Here is a 6,468-nt window from a genome sequence, read left to right on the forward strand (position 1 = left end):
TTACTGAAGCTTTATGTGAATTTTTATTGTAAACAGGAGTAAAAAATATGTATTGCAATATGGATAGGCATATTATCAATTAATGTCAGATTCAGAAATTATGATGCTCTGAAGGTTCCAGATGGAAAGAATGCTGTCAGCCTGCCTGAGGGAAACTACCTGTGGGACCTGAAACTAAAGAGCCCCTGTATCCTTCCACTTCGAAACAGGAGATGCAATACAGAATCCTTTCACAAGGTTAAGTGTTATGTTTCCTGTGGACTTGAAACAAAGAGCTATACCTGGATGAAGAGAAGACCAATAACAAAAACTGCAGAGCTTCAAAGACGCACCACAGTGCTTGCACTTTCACAGGCTGTGCAGAGAAAGTTTTAATCATTATGGAGAAATACAGAGGGCAGTAAAGAAATATTTTCACCAATCCTAGTACCCTTAGTACGATTCCTCCCAACTGCAAGCTGTGAAACTAGGAGCAATACAGTTCTTCTGAGGAGTCAGGTTTGTGTGTCTGGTTTGCAGTCTCTTTCCTAAAAGCTATTTGCCTTTTGCAAGCCAGAATGGAAATGACTCTTCTCCTATCACTCTGGGGAAAAAAAGAGGAAAGATTTAGGGTGTATTGTGAAAGAGAGGGGCAGAATCCATCTACAGAAGTGAGACGTTTTCCAAGCACTTGAGGCAATATGAGAGCAGTCACTGAAATTAAAAGGAGACAGAGCTCTAAAGAGAGGAGCAAAGCTTCAGTAATTCTGGCAAATGAATGCAAACAAGTTACCTTGACCTATAGTACAAAATAAATTTTCAGCTGCTTCTACCATGTATTTCTAATTTCTGTGTTGAGGCCTGAAGAAAGTGGGTTTTTTGGTGGTTTTTACTTCTATAGCATAGAGCTACAAGGACCAAAACAAAGCAGCAGGTATAACATAAATTAAACCAATTTGGTTAAAGAGGTATGTAAACATTTGATTTCACTGTAAAATGACTCATTCCCAACACTTGATTTAGGATAACAGTTGTCAGTGATGAGTTGAGATGCTGCCACACCTGCTAGCTTTGCAAGCTTGTTTCAGTACTAAGAGTGGAGATGTTTGGTGCATAAGAGGTCTGACACCTTTAGGGAAAATGGGTGCAGATGCAAAGGGTAGGAGTAAGCTCTGATGATTATTTACTGAAAACAACACTCCAAATCGCTGGTGCTGAAGATCTTACTCTAAATGAAGACAATACTGTGATCAGGAAGTCTTGCCAGTCGTTCACAAGTGGGAAAACAGATCTTACAAGAAATTTCTAATAGTACACCCTTGGTACACAGAGCTGTAGTGCAAACTAAACACTCTCAAACTTAAATGGAGACAACAGTTTATTGTTAGGTTTTTCCTACCAGCGCTGTTTCTTTCATCCAGCTAGAGTGAGGTTATTCTACCAAAATACAAGGTTTATGGCATTGTTAGCATCTTCTACAGACTGTTTGACAACACAGTTACAAAGACAGCATGGAAAGAAATGTATATTCCTTTCTTCCATAGTGATCAGGGAAGATAACGTGGAGCTGGCTAGAGGAAACTTTTCATTTTTTCATCACTAGTTTTATAAAAGGTGTATCAGACCAAATCCTCAGATCAACCGGCTTTGTTGTTTGAAGCTGTTTGCTTTTGATGAATGATATACAACATTTCCTCTCCCCCCACCCCTCCTCAAGGTGGTAAACAGTGAACCTACATATCCCATCCAGCCCCTGAAGGCACAGGTAGTGAGAGATCAGGAATGGGAGCCTGGACCTGACTAAGTGAGTGTTCAAATAATTTACAAACTCTTCCACAGTGTTCATTGCTTGAGCTGCTTTTTGGAATTTCCTAGATCCTCTTTCATCAGTCTCAACTTGAGGTAATTAAGCTTGGAGGAGTGGTTTAAGCTTATCAGCTTATATTTCTATATCTCAATAGCTTTTCTTGTTTTGGTTTTTTTTTTTACTATTTCATAAGTTACATTGATGAACACTTATTATAGATTATATTACTATTAATTTACTTAGTAGGATTGATTTTTACATGCTATTGTATGCTGAGTTTGCTAATTCAATATTTTGTTTTTCTCCTTCCTTCTCCCCTGTCTCTCACCTGCAGAAAAAAGGTTGAAAGAAGTTGCTATAGAAATGCAGGCATCTCAGTTGAAAACTGAAGTTACATCAGAATCTGAAAAAACTTTGAGCTTCCTCTAGTTGGCTCCCAACTAAACATTATTTTATTAAGATCTATGACTCCAGTGACATTCATGATGAAGGATGGAAGAGTCTGGATCTAAGCTAGTTTCAAGCCAACCACACAATAAAATGAACTAGTCTTGAAGATATTACAGAATTCTAAACCACCTAATAGAGCATGACTGTTCCATCAACATTTTTCAAGGGAGATAAACGAGAGAAAAGAAGTAGAAACTAATTCACTGGGATTATAGCTGTATGGAATGTTTATTGCTGTAAAATGAAACACGCAGGAGAACGTTTCAGAAGCAGAGCTAGGAAATGGTCCTGTACACTTGGTGATATATTTAGATGTAAAACTGACCTTTTGACCTTCTAGAAAAAAATAGCGACCACTTTTTTCATTAAAGATTTGAAAATAAGAAACTATGAAAATCAACATTTTGTTGTTTTCTAATACTAGTTTAACAGTAAACTGAATATTTGAAAAAATATCCAAATTTTCTGGAGATTCTGATGGAACAGGATGAGAATCTTCTATTCAGTTTGTAGTAATTCAAATTATTATAAACATAGCTCCTTAATATTTGCTTTACTGTGTTGGCCGTAGACTTCATTCAGTATCCCGATTCTATATACCTCTATATTCAAAAGGACATCTAACTCTGGAGGAATTGAAATAAAATGTTAGTGAGTTAAGAAAGATGACATCAGCAAGAAATTTCAGTTTAATTCTTCCTTTCTTGACTTAGATTTTTTTATAAAACTACAATAGCTCCAATATGGCATTTTTCCCGCATAGATCTTAGAAGATGATGAATAAAATTATATGAATAGGAAGATATGCTTAGCCAAACACAGATCACTGGGCTTAATGTAATGGTGCCTTTGGCCTTAAAAATCTTAGGAGGTTTGTGCTTCGTTTACAAATGAAGGTGCAGGGGGTGGAAATGAGCCAGCAGAGCAAGTTGCAGTAAAGCAGAGCAGAAATGACACATCTCCTGTTTCTACATCAAACATCCTCTCAAGCTCTTGCTGAATTTAAAAAGAAATCAACTACTCCAACAGAAGTTAATGGCATGATTAGGGTCCTTCAGTGACATAGGCAAAATCAGAATCCTTCTACTTAGCAAACTAATCACTCTGAAGCTGATGAGCACTGGCTGCTGTCAGTTGTGTCAAAGCTGACTGACAACATTTGGTCTGCAGATCAATAGCTTGGAAGACCATAACTACTGGGAAGCCATTGCAGTCAGTGGATCAATAAAAGTGTTGTTTACTGACAGGCTATGATAGTTTGGCAGCAAATGTTTTTATTTGTTGTGTTATGAATTCCTCTGAACTGTAAGAAGCTATCCAGTCAATGACAGCTGAATCCTAATTTTGCTGCTGTCCATATATAGGTGTATGTTATACAGACTAAATAGTGTGCATTTTTAAAGGTAAGTCCTGATGTGTTACCCTCTGCTCCAGGCATTTGCATGCAAGTGCTCCCCGTTAGGGCTCTCTTTCCTCTACTTGGCTCATATTGACTGAGGAGATCCATGCTGTGACAGATAGCAGACATCACTCAAAACTGATGCAAGATACTTTATGACTAAAGAGGGTAGTTCAGTTTTCCCAGGTGCTCCTGGTATGAAGACTGATGCACCAAACTTAAGGGTGTCAGGGTAACAGGTGAGTTTATATGTGCAGATGTCTGTCTTTTCCTCTTTTTCTTTCTGCTCAGCACTGAAAATGCACAGGAGTATTTTTTTAATTAAACAGTAGTTACCTAGACCAGATACTAGCAGTCTGCAAAGGAATGTCATGCAGAGTAATAAAAGCAATGTAATGTCTGCTGTAACACTACACACTGAAACTTAGTTGCTCCAAAAGATCCTAAAGAATATGTATTTCAAGTAATATCTACTACATTAAAAAAAAGTTATCACCCTCGAATTTGAAAATAACTTTGCTTAACAATTTTGTATGTATTTTTTTCTTTGTTTCAGGAAAGGGTACAGAAGTTTAAGTAAATCACACATACATTTGCCCTTTTCTAAGGTCAAAACAAAAGGTCATTCTTTCCCAAACCAATTCCTGCCCCAGTATCTGCAAAAGATGATCTCCAGAGGAACACAAGGGAAGCCTTTCACTCAGTTTAGATATCAACAAAACCGGTTAGTCAATTTAGAAGAAGCTTATACTGTAAGTGGAAGTCTTTTGTAGAGGATAAATAAATAACAGCATCCTTTTGTGTCTGAATAGGAAATTAAGTATCTTAAGGTACTATCTGACCTTAATTGTTGTGTAGGTCAGTAACAGATAGGTGAGCTCTTTAGACATCTCTAAGACTATAGATCAGAACTTCAGTGTGGAAGCGAAGGGGAAATCATTGTAGCAGGCACAACCAGTTGAAAAATTGGTGTAACTTCTGCTCCTTATAAATCCAAACCTAGTAAACATTCAGACATCTCCTTTGTGGATTTACCTCTTAAGTGTCTTAAAATGCATTCTGTGCAGAATTGCCTAATGTGATTCAGTCCAGATGTCAGAGGTGCAGGGAACTGAGAGTGCTCTGTAATGATAGAAGCAGCATACAAGAGATGCCAACAGGTGTGGAAACAATTAATGCTACTTGTGATTTGAGAAAGAACTTATATCTAAGAACATGTTGCAGCTCAAACAATCATTCATGGGGGCAGAAAGCTGTGCCTATGAAATGTAGAATATTCTTCTGCAAACTAATGGCGTTGCTATAATCTTGTTTGGCCTGTATTTCATCCTTGTTGTGCCTCATTCAGTCATGCTTTGCAAAGACATTTTCAGCTAGCTAATTACAGGCAGTCTCTATGCTTTCTGAACAGAGCAAAGGGTCTGTATTTTATCTGGCTTGCAGCATGACTGCTGAACTTTGGTCTGTTGCAGACTGTTTGCAGGCAGAGATGATCTAGAAGTTGCTATACAGTGAACTGGCTCTTTGGAGATGCTTGATTGATAAAAGAGCCATGCTGCTGACTCAGTGTAGAAGTCGAACTGTTTCAGAAGCTTAATGGATAGAATGTCCCTAAGGCGTAGGCATAAAGGTCAGAAAAATAAGGCTGTCCTGTCAAACCTGAGGTATAGTCAAGTTCAGACTGAGATTTATGATTTTTATTATTGAACTTAGCAATGAAAGCAACAGGGGAAAAGGGAGGACATGTACACTATATCCAGAGAGAGCATTAGAAACAAGGGAAAGTGATCTTGCTGGCTAGGCAGCATTTGGGAAATGGATCCTTGTCCTTTATGCAGAAGCATTTGTGTCGTCACTGTCTGTGTTTGTACCTGCAAGTGCCATAGCTGTTTATAGAGTTACATCTGCATGTGCTGTGAAGAAAATTTTTGTAGTCACTATATTTATGTATGTAAATGGTTGTAAGAGCAGCATAGACAATTTGAGATGAGAACAAAAGTGAACATGTTCATAAAAGAGTAAAGCTATAGAATTCTCTCTAATGCTGGTCAAAAAATATACTAACCCATCAGTTTCTGAGGGTTCTTCTGTAGGAAGAGGAAATGTAGGGCACTTGATTTTTTTCCTTACGTTTATTTGCCATTAATTCTAATCTCCTTCTGAAGGCCTTGCTCTTACAGTGCTTCAGTGTTGCTAAGTAACTTGATAATTAGTTTAAAGTACTAGTCCAGCCAACTGAGCTCACATCTATGCCTTGGAGAACTACCTTTTACATTCCTCTGAATAATATTTCTGTTCATTTAGTTTTTTTCACTTTGATAGCTCCGATTTCTCCAGCCTTAGCCATTTCTTACTTGGCTTGCACTTGATGAAACAGAACAGCATTCTTCTAGTAGCTGTGCTAGGTCACCAGCATTGACCAGTATCGTTACAGCCTTATCACCTAAAGACATGGCAGGAAAGAAAAACAGGACTGCAAGTCAGCTACAGAGAACATAGAGAAGCTAGCAGACCTGCTGGGATCAAAAAGGATTAGGAAATCTGAGTAACAGGGACTTTTTAATCAGAGAAGGAAGAATATCCCATGGAGAGAAGGTCCTTTACTAAGAGGTGCCATGTAAATAGTGAAGGCTAGGTAGTTCCCACCACATTACATAGCCAAAAACTGTGCTTGGGTAGGGAAAGTGTAGAAGTACCTAAAGGATCTATGCACTGCAGCTTGTGGAGTGCTTCTTTGCAGGAACTTTTGGAAGTAGTGTATTATCCTGGTCTCTTCACTGTGTTGAAACCCAGGCTTGATATATTTCCAACTGTAGAGAAGGTTCTGCTTTGG

Source organism: Falco peregrinus, chromosome Z, assembly GCF_023634155.1.
Source record: "Falco peregrinus isolate bFalPer1 chromosome Z, bFalPer1.pri, whole genome shotgun sequence".
Classification (NCBI taxonomy): Eukaryota; Metazoa; Chordata; class Aves; order Falconiformes; family Falconidae; genus Falco; species Falco peregrinus.